This window comes from Melanotaenia boesemani, chromosome 15, assembly GCF_017639745.1.
Source record: "Melanotaenia boesemani isolate fMelBoe1 chromosome 15, fMelBoe1.pri, whole genome shotgun sequence".
NCBI lineage: Eukaryota > Metazoa > Chordata > Actinopteri > Atheriniformes > Melanotaeniidae > Melanotaenia > Melanotaenia boesemani.
The window spans coordinates 26,053,689-26,070,207 of record NC_055696.1 but is presented as its reverse complement, the minus strand read 5'-3'; the positions used below and the strand labels follow the sequence as shown (position 1 = coordinate 26,070,207).

Genomic DNA, 16,519 nt, shown 5'->3' with positions numbered 1-16,519 from the left:
ACTGACCAGAATCTAACTAATAATCTAGCAACATTAAATTTCCATCAATATACATCAAAACTTAAAGATATCTTCATAAATAATAAGTTTACTTACAGACAATGCTGACTATGGTTCGAAACAAACAGATGGCAACAGATGAAAAGGCAGCTCCATGCTCTGCTGACCTCTCCATCGACTGAATGAACATGTGCTAAACTGCTTCCTGATTCTCTAGATTCTAACTTCCTGTAGCAGTACCACATTTGACCACAATACCAAACAGGGAGGCGCTAAAAACACCTGAACATTAAACTGCCTGGGAGGCAGAACACTCCCCGCCTGGCGTCTGTGATGCCACTATCATTAACACTATTCACATACTAACTTAGTCCTCTTTGGGCAGGAGAAGAACGACTGCTGAGACAGGTCTCAGGAATGTCCTTGGGTTCCCTTGTGCTGTAGTCTTCACTTCGACCTTTCGCACCTTTCCGTCCTGGCTTGGGTAGGTCGCTGTCACCAGTGCCAGGGGCCACTCGGTTCTTGCAGCTTGGCAGTCTTTTAACAGTACTACGTCGCCTTGTTGTAGGTTGCGGTGTTCACCAACCCACTTGCGACGACTCTGTAGTGTAGGGAGGAACTACTCGCCTCCAGCGAGCCCAGAACGTGTTCGCGAGTGCTTGCGTCTGTCTCCATTGACTCCGGCGGAGGTCCTTATCTGAGAAGTCTCCAGGTGGAGGAGGCACGGCACCCTTTTGTGTCAGCAGCATGGCGGGTGTCAACAAGAAAGGTGCGTCAGGGTCGGTTGAGACTGGAGTAAGGGGTCTGGCGTTGATGATCGCAGAAACTTCACACATAAAAGTGCATAGGACTTCATGGGAGAGATGGACGTGCTCCTGTAGCAGTATGGAGTCGAAGATCCGTCGGGCTACTCCAATCAACCGCTCCCAAGAGCCTCCCATATGTGACGAGTAGGGGGGATTGAACTCCCAAGAGCAACCCTGGTCACTCAGGTATTTCTGGATACTGGGTCCTTGTCGCTGCTTTGTCAGTCCGAGTTCTTTGCTAGCGGCGATGAAATTCGTCCCGCAGTCAGAATGCAGTTGCTTTGCAGGTCCACGGATTGCGAAGAATCGCCTCAGGGCGTTGATGCAACTATAGGTGTCCATGGACTCCACTACCTCGATATGCACTGCCCTAGTGCTCATGCAGGTAAACAACATCGCCCATCGTTTGCTTTTGGAAAGCCCACCTCTGGTGCGCCTTGCAGTGACTTTCCATGGCCCAAAAACGTCCAGGCCAACATAACTGAAGGGTGGAGACGTGCTGAGGCGTTCAGGTGGCAGATCTGCCATGGTTTGCTCTTCCATCTTGCCTCGAAGCTTCCGACAGGTGACGCACCCATGTATGATGGAGCTGATGAGCTTTTTGCATCTGATGATCCAGAGGCCTGCAGACCTTACAGCTCCTTCGGTGAAATGGCGCCCCTGATGCTTCACCTGTTTGTGATGGTAGGACACTAACAGGGCAGAAATGTGACTACGTTTAGACAGAACTAGGGGGCTCTTTTCGGCCTGTTCCAATGGTGCATGTGTGAGCCTGCCTCCAATTCGCATAAGGCCTTCTTTTACCACTGGACTGAGCCGGAAGAGTGGGCTGCTTCTGGGCAGAGCCTTGCAGTCTGCCAGAGCAGAGAACTCTGCTGGGAAAGCCTCTCTTTGGACTGCCTGTATGACGGTCGTGGCTTGAGAACGCTCGTCAGGTGTGCGAGGTTGTTCACACCAATGCCAGCCTTTACATCCTTTGGTATAGTCCTTAGACTTGTGACAGCGGGCTATGTGGATGAGCAAAGCGACAGCTCTCACTAGCGAGTCCCAAGTAGAAAAGCGTTTGAATCGATCTGTCGTGAGGGATCGCACTTGGACCTGTGTATGGAAGCTTGACACCTCAGGTCGCACCTCGACATCGAGTTCAGGACTGATGAGTTCAAAGGATTCAGATTCCTCCTGCAGGCCATCATACGGTCTTTGAAGGAAAACTGGTCCACTGAACCAGGTAGTTTTTGCAAGGTTTGATGCAGAGATGACTCTGGATGCATGATCAGCTGGATTGTGCTCTGATGGTACGTAGAGCCACTGCTCTGGCTTGGTTGACTGACGTATCCGCTGTACCCTGTTGTGTACATACACGTAGAAGCGCTTCACCTCATTATGTATATACCCTAAGACAACTTTACTATCACAGTAAAACTTGACTGCATCCATCTTGAGGTCTATCTCGTCGAGGATGAGCTCTGCCAATTCCACTGCTAGCACGGCGCCACAGAGTTCGAGCCGAGGGATGGTAGGCTTACACTGAGGAGCTAGCTTGGCTTTTCCTAGGACGAAGCCGACGTTGCTGTTCCCATCTTCATCAATGGCTCTAAGGTAAGCGACTGCACCAATAGCTTTAGTGGAGGCGTCGGAAAACACACACAGTTCAAGTCGTTTTGCCTCTGTCAAGGATTCTGGTGTGTAGGTACGCGGGATGTGCAGCTGCTTCAGCTCTAGGAGCGAGTCCCGCCATGTTATCCATTCACTCCTCTTCTCCTCTGGGAGTGGAGCGTCCCAACTGGAAGTGTTACAGGTAAGTTCTCGTAGTAAAGCTCTTCCTTGCACAGTGACAGGGGAGGCTAGACCAAGAGGGTCAAAGACACTGTTGATGGTGGACAGGACACCACGCCGGGTGAACGGCTTGTCACCCACAGAAACTTGGAAGGTAAAGGTATCGCTAGCTATCTCCCAGCACAACCCAAGACTTCGTTGTAAAATGGTGTTCTCCTCACTTAGGTCTAGATCTTTTACACCTTCAGCATGATCCTCTGATGAGAAAGCCTTTATCACAGCTGGGCTGTTGGAGACGATCTTGTGGAGTTGAAGGTTCGACTCAGCGAGGGATGCTTGTGTCCTCTTGAGAAGGCTGATAGCCTCTTTGTCGCTGGGCAAGGACATGAGCCCATCATCCACGTAGAAATGTCTCTCTATGAACCTTCGCGTGTGTGTGCCATGTTCGCGTTCGCCCGCTTCGGCAGCAAGCCTCAGCCCATAGATGGCGATGGAAGGCGAAGGGCTATTACCGAAAACATGTACCTTCCTCCGGTACTCGATGATGTCTTTCGTCGGATCATTGTCCCTGAACCACAGGAACCTCAAGAAGTTCCGGTGGTCCTCTCTAACCAGAAAGCAGTGGAACATTTTCTGGATGTCCGCCATGATTGCCACTTTCTCCTTTCGGAAGCGGATCAGGACACCCAGCAAGCTATTGTTAAGGTCTGGGCCTGTCAACAGCATGTCGTTGAGAGAGATGCCACCTTCCTGCGCACTGGAGTCAAAAACCACTCGAATTTGATCGGGCTTTCGAGGGTGATAGACTCCAAATGAAGGAAGGTACCAGCACTCTTCGTCTTGCATCAGGAGGGGGGCTGGTTCGGCGTGATCATCTTCAAACATCTTTCTCATGAAATCGAGGAACTGCTGTTTCATCACAGGTTTCCTGTTGAGAGTCCGACAAAGTGAGGAAAGGCGAATGAGTGCCTGCTTTCGATTGTTTGGGAGCAGCCTTCGTGGCACCTTGAAGGGTAATGGGGCAACCCAGTTGTTCTTGTCATCTCTGTACACCTCTGAGTCCATAATCTTTAGAAAGGCCGCATCTTCAATAGATTGTGCAACCTTATTGTCGTTTTCTGTTGTTTGGAACAGAGTCTGACCCAAATGATGCACTGTGACTCTTCCCGGGCTGGACTTGTGGGGATTGGTGATGCCGCTTGCTTGCTCCCCGCCATAGCACACTTTTTCTTTTAGGTCGATGAAGTTGTTGCAAGGTGACAAGAAAGATGGGCGTTCCTTCTCCAAAATGTGGGTCTTAAAGGTGCTCACCTTAGGCTTATGGGCATGTCCAAGACATACTTCCCCAATAATCGTCCAGCCTAAATCCAATTTCTGGGCAAACGGGGAATCATGTGGGCCATTGACTTGCTGGCGCACCTTGTGTGCTCTGATGATATCTCTCCCTAGCAAGAGAAGGATTTGTGTGTTCGGATCAGACTCCGGGATATACTTTGCTATGGATCTCAGGTGGGGATGGGACAGAGCTACCTTTGGCGTTGGAATTTCCAGCCTATTGTTGGGTATTTGGTCGCACTCTATGAGTGGTGGCAAATCAAGGGTGACTCCCCCATTCACAGGCTCTATCTTGAAGCCTTCTGCCTTTCGGCCAGACATGTCCATGGTGCCTGCGCATGTTTCCAATGAATAGCGAGAGGAGTTGCTCTTCACATCAAATAAGTCGAAGAATTCGGGCCTCACCAGTGAGCGGTTGCTCTGGTCATCGTGTATGGCATACATGTTGATGGCCTTGTTGCGCTGCCCCTTGGGAAATACACGAACCGAGCATATTTTTGAGCAGGCCATTGCTGGCTGCCCTTCACCACAAATCTCTGTGCAGTGTGATGTGACTGTAGGCGCAGCTGCGAGTTCTTCTCCTTCCTCTTTGTGCTCTGGCGTACAGTTAGGAGTTAGAACTCTAGGTGTTGAAGATGCCGGACCAGGGTGCATAGCTCCAATATGGCGATCACTTTCACATTCACTGCACTTTCCCAGGTAGCAAAATTGGTCTGGCCCGGTTCTGGCCCACACAATACACTTAAACCTGGCCCACATACCGCAAAGAATGACGGCCCTTTGCTGGCCCAGATCTGGTTTGCCAAAGGTGGCCCACACATGGGCCAGCCTGAGGCCAGATGCAGACACAGTGGTGGCCCAGTACTGGCCCAGAACAGTTTCCACACTGGCATCGGATGTCAGCCTAATGGTGGCCCTGTACTGGCCCAGAACAGTTTCCACACTGGCACCGGATGTCAGCCTAATGGTGGCCCTGTACTGGCCCAGAGCAGGTTCCACACTGGCACCGGATGTCAGCCTAATGGTGGCCCTGTACTGGCCCAGAGCAGGTTCCACACTGGCACCGGATGTCAGCCTAATGGTGGCCCTGTACTGGCCCAGAGCAGGTTCCACACTGGCACCGGATGTCAGCCTAATGGTGGCCCTGTACTGGCCCAGAGCAGTTTCCACACTGGCATCGGATGTCAGTCTAATGGTGGCCCTGTACTGGCCCAGAACAGTTTCCACACTGGCACCAGGTGTCAGCCTAATGAATACCTTAATCAAACTGTGCAATATTCAGCCTAGATTAAAAAATACTACAACAACGGTGATACAATTATACAAATAACATTTATTTTGATTTGAATAACTTGTTCAAAATAACAATATATAATAAATAACAATATAAAAATCAAATAATATGTTACACTGGTGGAGAGCGAACAACAGAGGGAAACAACATTAAGTGGGGATGGAAAAAAATTTTATGCTTTCAACCCAATAAAATTATAAGATCAATAATTGAAATACATTAAAAGAATGTGAGCTTAAGGATAACAAAAGGAAAACAAATAAAATCAGGGAGGTTAAAGTCTTAGTAAAAAATTAACAAAGGGCACAGAAGTCCAAATGAAGCAGTGCTGTCTGTGCAGTCCATCATTCCCACCGTGGACTTCTAAAAAAAGAAGAGAGAAAAAATTCAGAGCTGTGCATCCAGACCTACAGTTTAAATCTAGCCATAACAAATAAATAAAAAAATGCATGGTCTCTGAGGGAGTCAGTGTTTGTTAAGACAAACTTACCAATTACAACATCCTTTATTTGCTGGTGCTGGAAGCCAATCTTGCCATTTATACCGCGCATGTTGACATTCTTGGCGAGAGAGTGTTAAGGTTGCACCCATGACACTCTTTACACTCTTTAACGTCTCCCCCTCCTTTAAGAGCCAGTGCAGTTCTCTGTGAATTGATATTTCTTTGTTAGTTTATCAGCAGTACAATATGCCCTAACTCTTTTAAACATGTTTGAAAATATCAGCAGCAAATCTGAACTGGTCTGATAGTCTGACCAGCATAATTTATGCAATGTAAGCACAACAGTAATAATTTGTAAAGTAAAATAAAGGATGAGGATGCAGAGTGAAGTCAGTCTTCCTATGGTTTCAACTACTTTGATAATAGTGTGCCTGTGGTGCCGTGAAACTGTTAAATTTATCCGTGTAATTATGATTCCCTTTTCCCCCATATACTAAATAGTTTCTCAATTTTATACTGTATGTCCCAGCAATGTTATTTAAAGCCTATTTAATCAAGAACATGGTTTGTCATTGTATAACTTTTCTCCAGAAGGTTAACTGACATGACATTCTTTTATTTTAACCTGTCCTGTCCAGCATTATGGCAGCAGAATGATAGTCTGGCTGCTTTGTTGTGCCAAACAAAATTTGCTTTGCCAAGGGGAGGCTTATGGGTATAAGGCTGAATACACAAATTATTTTTGGTTTTCCAGTTCACAAGGATAGTTTGACATGACATTCTTACCAGATGGTTTTTGAGGTCAGCACTATTTCTGAGCCGCTCCTCCATGTTTTGGACAGACTGGCGATCAGCTAATGGTAGCAGATTTGGTCCAACACCTCTTCTTCAGTTACAGATTTCAACCCTTGGATGTGGTAGGCCTAGGTGTGCTAGGAAGAAAAAAGAATTGTGGATAAGTAAATAAACAACAGGTCTCATAAAAATGTGTTCAGGCCAACAGCAGAGCACAGCCTACGAATAAAATATAATACTCACATATATGAAGACTGGTTTGTGGTCTTCTTATCAACTGATGTGCCTCAGAGGAAACAGTCTTTCTCTGGTGCAGGTCAGTCGATGAAATCCTTCCCTGGTGCAGGCTACGGGACGCTTGGCCTCTCTGGTCCAGCTCCAGTATGGTGCACTCTGCAAGAGTAGCATGATCAGCATTAGATTTTATTTACTTTTTGGGGGGTGTTTGGATTGCAAGGATGCCCTTCCTTTGTTGGTGTTTATCTAATTGGAATAGGTTCTTCAGGAATTAGAAATAAATATTTCTGATGCATTAGACCTACTCAAGAGGTAGACCAGTGATTGTTTCATGGCCCATGAGATGCCTGGCTATAAATGTCAGTGCCCCCCCCAACCTTTATATTGGAGAGAGCGCGCAATTCTCCTCTGCTCTATCCCTGAGTGTTTGCCCTGATGTGCCCAGACACACACAGACACGTCAACGCACACAGCGCTGACCACACCCTCACCCCCACAAGAAAACATAATTTGTGGCACCTTTGCACATTTTGGGGTTAAAGTGTAACTGAGTACATCTGCATTAAACAGTCCATCTTGTATACAAAAAAGAAAAGAGCAAAGCTTTCCAGACATTCCTCAAATTTAAACAGCTTATTAAATTAAAAATAATAATAATAGTTTACTGTTTTCTTGTTGGTAAGACAGCTTCATCCTCAGAATCATTCCCTCTGTGATCTGGGCCAAACACATGAAGGATCTTTGGTGCACTAGGCAATTCATCTGAGCTGCAATGACATGGCAAACCCAATACTCTATCACTGACCCCAATTTGGGAACCACTGCAATAGATTACAGATGTCTGTACCCATTTTAATGACTTGCAATCATGATAAGTGATTGTACTGTACCTTACACGTTCTTTGTCTTTACACTGGCCTGCACAGCCCTACAAAATGAGTAAAGGGGAAAAAATGAGGCAACCTCAAAATAAAAAAAAATAATGAAAATAATCTGTTATATTATATAAATGCGTGTGACATTTCCAATAAACCAAACCGACTGAAAATCGGTTGAAAGTTCAGCAAGTTACTGTGATTTTAATCGTTGATAGACTGCCTCTGTTGACTAATGCAGTAATACATGCGGCTTACCCCGGCCCAAGATGGCGGCCGCTTCAACGCATTGTTCCGGACAACAGCGTCAGAGGGGACATCCACATGTATATATCTATGACGATGCGGGGGGAAAAAACACAAACAAACTTACAATAGCTCCGTAGCCTCCAGTATAGACACTAACTATAACCCATGGACAACCCAAAATACGAAAGAGCAATAGCACGCTCACTCACTTCAGCTTCCACCAAATACGTTACCCTGAGTGGGTGACGTCGCTAGCAAAGTGGGAAATTCCCGCCTCCCCGTTCAAATGGAATGCACTTTAAAATACGAAGTATGCTTTTTAACCATAAATATACAGTACACATTAAATAAATAAAACCGTAAACTCACCTTGACTTTGTTTGTCTCTCTCGGCTCAATGCAACACATCCGGTTCTATTCGCGCTTCTTCTTCTTCTTTGTTGTCGTCTTCTTCTTCTTCTGTATTGGCGGTTGACAAACGCGCGTTTAACAATAGGAAGTATCTTGACCCAATCAGAGCATAGGAAATAGGTCACGTGTTGAGAGATGGGTAATAATGGTTGGTTGGTTTGTTTTATTTGTTTATTTTATTATTTGATTTTTATATTGTTATTTATTATATATTGTTATTTTGAACAAGTTATTCAAATCAAAATAAATGTTATTTGTATAATTGTATCACCGTTGTTGAAGTATTTTTAATCTAGGCTGAATATTGCACAGTTTGATTAAGGTATTCATTAGGCTGACATCTGGTGCCACTGTGGAAACTGTTCTGGGCCAGTACAGGGCCACCATTAGGCTGACATCCGATGCCAGTGTGGAAACTGTTCTGGGCCAGTACTGGGCCACCACTGTGTCTGCATCTGGCCTCAGGCTGGCCCATGTGTAGGCCACCTTTGGCAAACCAGATCTGGGCCAGCAAAGGGCCGTCATTCTTTGCGGTATGTGGGCCAGGTTTAAGTGTATTGTGTGGGCCAGAACCGGGCCAGACCAATTTTGCTACCTGGGTGAATGGTCATTCTGTTGTTTTATTAGTTTATTGTCAGGGAGGCATTAGCAGGCAGTCTGCAAAATAGTGATAGATTTAATTTCTCAACAAACAAACGCAAAGTTGTTGTGTAATTTAGTAATGGGTAAGATAAGGACCCTCTGTTTTAATCCATTCTATTCTAAGGGGAAAAAAAGTTTTCTGTTGGTATTAATACTATTAAGTATTGGAGCATGTGATGTGGTGTGTTTATGAGTTTGAATGCACTTGCTATATACTGAAAAACTAAATTGAATTAGGAGTGGGGTGGTGGTGAGTGAGACACATAGAAATACATTTTAAAAGTAAGACTTGTTTGTGTTTAACACATGTTAAGAGACTGATACGGGCAACATGAGCTTAACGACAATTGGCCCGCATATGGCATGGACAGATCTGGGCCACATATATCAAATCATATTTGGGCCACATATGGCATGCCATGGTATAAACAGAGCCATCATTGCCAGACCTGGCCCAGATCCGGTTGACATACCACTTGCCATGCCAGCAGTTGGCCAGAAGTGCCGGCGCGATACCAGATCTGGCCCAGACCTGTCTGCTACCTGGGTTAAGGCGACTTTGCATTCTTTAGCCAAATGAGAGATTGATGCACAACATCTGTAGCATATCCCATTCTCACGAAGGAACAGCTTCCTTTCTTCTAGTGTTTTAGCTCTGAATCCACGGCATTTCTTCAATGGGTGTGGCTTACGATGGATTGGACAATTCTTCCCTGGATTCTCAGCTTGCTTTGGTGAGAGATTAGACTCGGTCTCCGCAGCAACATCCGTTTTGTGGACTGACACCGGTATTTTCCCGGTCCGATAGCCTGCCTTATCTTTTGCGGGAGGACCGCTACTGATGGGGATGGCGAAGCTTGGGTCGTTCCTGGTTTCTGCTTCATAGTAGACGAATCCCGTGAAGAAGGAGAATGGGGGAAAGAGCCCGTCATGTTCATCTTTATACTTAGAGCCTCGTGTTATCCATTTCTCCTGTAGAGCATGTGGAAGTTTCTCTACTATGGGGCTGATGCCCCGAGAGGTATCCAGGAAGGCCAACCCAGGTAGATATCCATCTTGTTTCGCAGACAGAAACTCCATAAGAAGGTCTCCAAGCTCCCTTAGTTTGACATAATCCTTACTGGTTATCTTGGGAAATGTATCCAGTTTCTTAAAAAGAGCTTTTTCGAGTACCTCGGGTGCCGCATATAACTTAATCAGCCTGTTCCATGCGCTGCTCAGTGCTGCATCAGGATCGTTGACGTACACCTGACGAATCGTACGGACATGGCAGGATGGTTCCTTGCCCAGCCACTTGGTTAAGAGGTCCAATTCTTCACTGGCTGAAAGGCCGAGACCTCCAATGACATTCTGAAAGGAAGATAGCCATGCCCTAAAACTCTCAGGGCGATCGTCGAACTGGATGAGACCAGAAGTCACCAGCTCCCGACGTGCTAGGTACATAACAAAGTCTGTCATTGCGGATGTCTTATGTTGATCAGCAGAGTCAGTATGCTGATGAGGAATGTAAGGTCGAGCTGAAGGAGTTATATGGCGGCCGGTAAGGCGTTGAGGGAAGTGTAGTTGAGCTGAGGGGGTTATATGGCGGTCTGTATGGTGAAGAGAGGTGTAGGCTTGAGCTGAATAAGCTAAATTGTGCACCTGTGATTTGGAGCGTGACTCATCATTGTTCGGATCAGTCCCTTTAATGGGAAAAGGTGGCTTAGAAGAGGTCAGTTCAGGAGATTGGGCGGGCACTTCATGTGAGATGGCAGCATTTTGGGGAGAGAGGTCAATTGCTGGGGAACCAGTTGGAGTTCCCCAAGTGACAAACGTTTCGTGAGATTGATTGGGCGGAGAAGCAAGATCATTGTGGCGTGAGGGAACATATAAGTCATTCTGTTCTCTTACGTATGCACTCGTGCGATCTTCAGTCTCTCTCTTTAAAGACCTCACACTGCTGTGCGCTTTAACCTGTTCTTCGGCAGCCTCCAAGACATCTGCCTGCCTGCTGGCGGCTGCTGCTTCTCGCTGGTGTGCCAAAGTCTGCAGTTCTGCATCGAGTTTTGCCTTTTCAAGAAGGGCCCTTGCGTCTTCGGCTTTCTGTTTTGCCTCTCTCTCGGCCTGCTCCAATTTTAGCTTTGTTTCCCTCTCAGCCAACTCAAGTTTTAATTTAGCTTCCTTCTCTGCGAATGATGCGCGCACGCGTGCTGCTTCTGCTTTTGCGCGGGCCTTGGCTGCTGCACTGGCTGAAGATGAAGATGTGCACGTGCTGGACCTGCTGCTGATGTGAGAAGTGTTGTCGTTCTCTTTACTCCTTTCCATGGTGTGTGAAGTTTTATTTTTCTTCTTCTGTCTTGATCTGTCACTGTAGTTGCAGATGAACCAGCTGCTCAATTGTCTTTTTACTGTACTGCCCTCCTAATGGTGTTCGTAACCAAAATTAGACAGCCAGCCAAACTCCGTGAATGATCAACGTGAGAGTCAGGATGTAGCGTCTCAAGCTCCCTGGTTTTAATGGAGACTCTTGTTGTCAGACAAGGTGTAAAACTGAAATAATAACAGAAATGATACAAAATGAGTTTCTCATACAATTACAAGAAATAAAGTGCAGGTATCTTAAATATCCTGGTTACATGATACTATGAGCATGTCTTATGCTAAATGATGGTAACTGACCAGAATCTAACTAATAATCTAGCAACATTAAATTTCCATCAATATACATCAAAACTTAAAGATATCTTCATAAATAATAAGTTTACTTACAGACAATGCTGACTATGGTTCGAAACAAACAGATGGCAACAGATGAAAAGGCAGCTCCATGCTCTGCTGACCTCTCCATTGGCTGAATGAACATGTGCTAAACTGCTTCCTGATTCTCTAGATTCTAACTTCCTGTAGCAGTACCACATTTGACCACAATACCAAACAGGGAGGCGCTAAAAACACCTGAACATTAAACTGCCTGGGAGGCAGAACAAATAGTGTAAAAACTTGGATCAGCTTCTCTCTGAAAGAACAAATACTCCAATATAAAGGTATTTCATGAGAAGCAAAGTCATGCACATAAAACACTACTCACTTTGAAATTAAATTAATATGAAAAGTAAAACTAATAAAGAAATCATTACCCTGATTACAAAAAAAAAAAAAAAAAAAAAAAAAAAAAAAAATTACAGAATACAATGATATATTTAAAACTCTTCCCTCACCCACCCCTCATTGGTGGGGTAGCTGTTCATCACAAGCTCGGATCCTCTACCAAAGTTCTTGGAGCATGAGGGTCCTGTTCAGTATCTTAGCTGTTCCTAGGACTGATTTCTTCTGGACTGAGATGTCTGATGTTTCTCCAGGTATCTGTTGGAGCCACTTCTCCAGTTTAGGGGTCATGGTCTGCCAGTATCTTACACCCTGTTGTTAGGCCCTGAAACAATTCAGCACCTCTTTAAGTTCTGCACCTGGGATCCTGCCTGGTGCCATCTACCTGGGACCCTGCCTGATGCGGTAGACCTTGCTTGCTTGCATGGTGGACCGCTGATCACTGCGATCAGGTTGGCGTCACCTGCGGCAAGTGGCTTCACCTTCAACGGGTCAGCTGCTTGAACCATTTGGTGGCTGATCAAGCTGAACACAGGACGATTTTCATATACCTTCTGCAGTTTCCCGTGTCTGCTGTTCATTTTTTCCTCCTCTGTGGAAACCACATGCATGGGTAAGACTGTTGTCCTGCTAATGTGATTCTAAGACAATTGAATCCATAGTGACATGGATTGTTTGTGTGTGTGTTCTGGTAGGCCAGTGAAAGTGTTTGCATTGTGGTGCATTACACTCCAGCACTGAAACACACTGCTGTTTTGTCCTGGGTCAATTTTCACACAGTCAACTGGACCCCACCCACCAATTATCCTGGTCCAGTGGCCGATGGGCCATTGGCCCCTCCTACCTTATACTGACTGTCCATCTCGATAGTATCTAAATGTTGCGGGTGAGCTTAGTCCTGGCTCTCACTTGGGAATGCAGCCTGTTTTGTTTTTGTTGACTTAGAGGGTGTTATTGTGTGGGGTTTTTTTTTACCTCATTTTTTGCTTTTGTTGCATGTATCAACTCGCTTTTGTTTTCAGGATTGCAACTCCTAGTGAAAACCCAGCCATTGCATCTTGCGTATATTTGGAAGTTATTTGTCAATTTATTTAGTGTTAACCCCTGTTAACCCATTTTTTGTTTTTTTATTAGTGATTGTTAACTGTCACGGATCAGCAAACTGGACCACAAATAAAGCTGGAACTGAGGAATGGGTGAAAACAGTTTTTATTGAGGTGATGAGAATTTTTTCAGGGAAATCAGGTCTGGTTTTTGCAGTCAGCTTAGCCTGCAGGTGGGAGAGCTCAGATGAGAAGCCAGCCAGAACAAACAGGAATGTGCGAGAGATATAGCTCACGTACCAGCGAAGGGGATGGAAACCAGCAGGATGGTTTTCCAGGGACCGTGATGTCGTGATAGTAGCTCCGCCGGGGCTGTGGGAACTGCAGAACCAGAAAGATAATTAGTTTGTTCTAATAGTTACAGAAGTGGATAATCCAGGCTGAATACGGTCTCCAGGAATCCTCCAGAGTTTTCCGATGGCCAGGGGTAAGATCCGAAATCCAAATCCTGAGGACAGTCCAAGGGTCAGAGTACCGGCAGAATGAATCACAGGCAGAGTCGGGTTTTCCAGGTCGAAATACAGGTCGAAATACAGGTCAAGGATCAGAGACAGAGTGGCAGGGTTTACCAGACAGGGAGCAGGCTGAGTAGGGGTATCCAGGTCCAAAAACGGGTCACAGGTCAGAGATCAGGTTGGCAAGCTGGAGAGAAAGGCTGGAAGCGTACAAGGAAAAACCAAGACGATCTGGCAGAGAAGAGTTGTCACAGACTGGTATATAAGGAGCCCAGACCAGGTGGAGCGCATCAGCAATCAGCAGAGTTGGAGGGAGAATGCATTCAGGGACGGCTGGGAAAACTCAGCGCCGACCACGCACTGTGACAGTTAACATAATTTTTATTTGTGAACCCGTGTGTTCAGGTGCATGATTTGGACCTGTAATCTCTTTCTTTTCCTTAAGATTAGTGGAGGTTAGACTACCCCCTCTAGTTGGCATTGTCACCTTAGGTTAAAACAAACCGGAATTGCCTTGCCCTTGCCACACTGGGATCCTGTCTGGTGTGGTAGACCTGGTCCTCTCTTGCTCCTGTGCTGCAATGATTAGCACCTCTGTACTGTCCTTCAGTCCAGCCCTCTCTAGCCATTGGTAGGACTTGTTCATATCCACTTCAGCTATTTGTTGGTGGTACAGCCCATGCAGGGGTTTTTCCTTTCATGATCATTCCTCCAACTCCTTCTCCTTCAGTTTCCATTGCCCGAGACATTCACTAAGGGCCTCATCCCTTGGGGCCATCTCCTTGATGTATTTGTGAGGCTTGGATGTTTCATCTTGGATAGAGGCCCTGATACTCACTAGTCCTCGGCATTTCCAGAACCTCTGGACACTAGATATGATTTGGAACCCTTCATGTATAGTGAGCTGCTTTCATCTTTTATAAACAAAAGATGTAGTAGATCCAGCGTCCTGTATTTTTATGCCACACTTGTTGCATTTTATTGCCACATTTCACTCATATAGATTAAGACATTTTTAGTTATTTCTAAAGCATTTCATTCCTATGTTCAGTGCTTTGGTCAGTGGTTGCTGCTCTTTTTAAAGTGCTTTATAAATAAAGTTGGCTTGGTTTAACTTTTTGCTCCTTTATTTGTCCCTTGTATAAAGTTTTTATCAAACCTGGGCAGCAGCAGGTGGGCTCGCTGGAGCTACTGTAGCTCTTATTGGCCGCACATGCGTACACATCAGTGTTTGTGTAATGTGGAGTTAGTGTTATGTCTGGATAAATTATTTACATACAGCAGATCAGGCAGAGAGGAGATCATGAAGGAAAAATGACAGATCGTGACTCAGATCATGAGTCGTAGTTGAGTCTGGAGCCACTGTAAAAGCAATTCAAATCCAAGTCCCAAACTCTAGTCCATGTCTCTATACTTTTCTGAAAATGTTAACATAATCATCATCACAATAATTCAAGACAACCTTTTCACAAAACATATTTGTCCAAAATTAGAACATAAGGGAATCTGAAAACCTAAAATGTTTGTATTATTTATATAAAATATTAATTAAAACATAAACTCTTTGAGTTTTAGGGTAAATTATTATAATCCAAAGCATTGCTTTACATCTTTTATATTTGAATAAAATCTTAAAGGATGGCTAAAAGCAGAGCCAAATATCTGCGGATTCAAATAGTAGCAAAATCCAAAATGGTTTCATCCAGCAGTGCTGACTGGTTGTGATTATTTTCCCTTTGTTTTATTTATTCAGGACAATTCAGGGATATCCTAAACTCACTCTGTTCACTTACAACTCCAGCCACCCTACAGGTAATATCTGTCATTGTCACTGTGTGACAAGTTAACACACATCTGGATGCAAGACCTGGAGTAAAGAAACCCCCATCCATCCTCTCTCTGCACCAAATACTTCATCTCCCATCATAACCTTGATGGATTTGTTACCACCAGCTGTCTAGTTAGCCCCCGCTCTGAACTCTGTCTTCTAACATGTCATGAAATGTCACGAGGTTGCCTTTGTAGAATCAGAGAATTTTCAAAGGCCCTCTGAAGAGATAAGCATTCCCTGCCACCCTGACTCTGGAATACAAATGCCCTTTTTAGCATATGAAGGTGAAAGGAAAAAGATAACACAGAGGAAATGTGTCAGAGATGAGAGTCTGCAGGAATGTGGACCTTATGGGTAGGCGAGGCTGAGGAGAGGCTAAGAGATAGATGTGAGTGTGTGGACGAGGAGAGAAGCAAAGACTAATATGACAAGAGAAAATGGCTGGGGTGATAAATGGATTTGTGGATATACAGTATTGATTTTGGCATTTTGTTAAATAGAATATTTCAGACAGTATTATCTTATAAAGTGCAAATGTTAAGAGGCTTTTTTTATGACAATAGCTAAAGAAAAATTGAGGTAAAGTTCCCTGAGGTTTTGTCTGTTAAAATACCCCAGTTTTAACCAGGGTAAAGTATAAGTTAAAATTCATGTTGCCCAGAGTAGAATCCTCTTAGCAACCACGATGACCTGCTCTGCCATGCTTGGTTATAAACAAAGTCCATCATTATGAAGTTGGAGGGGAGGTAGTGGAAACATTTAGGTCTTAGATTTGTGAGTCAGTTGACCAGTTTGTGACAAATATTTGTTTTATTTTTGTGTTTTCCATCTCTTTTTTAATTGGTTTATGTTGTTTTCACTCACTGTTTGGTTAGGCTTAGGCATCAATGCTGCTGTAGTTGGTTAAGGTTTGGAAGGGAATGTGGCAGCTCTACAGGGACATAACTTAGATCACATTTTTTATTGTAAAGACCTACTTCCACCTACTTCCCTAACCCGACTCTTACTGCTACTTGCGAACAACTGTCGAAACTGAAACACAAAATGAAATCATTTACTAGAAGCACTCAGAGAGCAATGACCTCTGCCAAGCTCCCGCCAAGTTTTGTCTCACAAAAAAAAAAAAAAGCTAACAGCCCACCTAGTAACCTCTATATTTCCTACTTTCTGGATCACCAGATCCA

The 16,519-nt window shown here is 44.9% G+C and overlaps 1 long non-coding RNA gene across 2 annotated transcripts; it reads right to left on the bottom strand.

Moving 5' to 3' along the window:
- Nucleotides 1-5,338: 5,338 nt before the first annotated feature.
- On the bottom strand, nt 5,339-8,354 carry LOC121654755. Of its 2 annotated transcripts, XR_006013007.1 has the most exons (7): nt 8,179-8,354; nt 7,819-7,894; nt 7,576-7,613; nt 7,351-7,452; nt 6,692-6,841; nt 6,440-6,585; nt 5,339-5,857 (listed from the first exon to the last, which is right to left on the bottom strand). It is a non-coding gene; the product is annotated as an uncharacterized LOC121654755 (long non-coding RNA). The 2 variants fall into 2 exon arrangements; XR_006013006.1 differs by lacking the exon at nt 8,179-8,354 and having other exon boundaries at nt 7,819-8,172.
- Between the last annotated feature and the right edge of the window lie 8,165 nt (nt 8,355-16,519).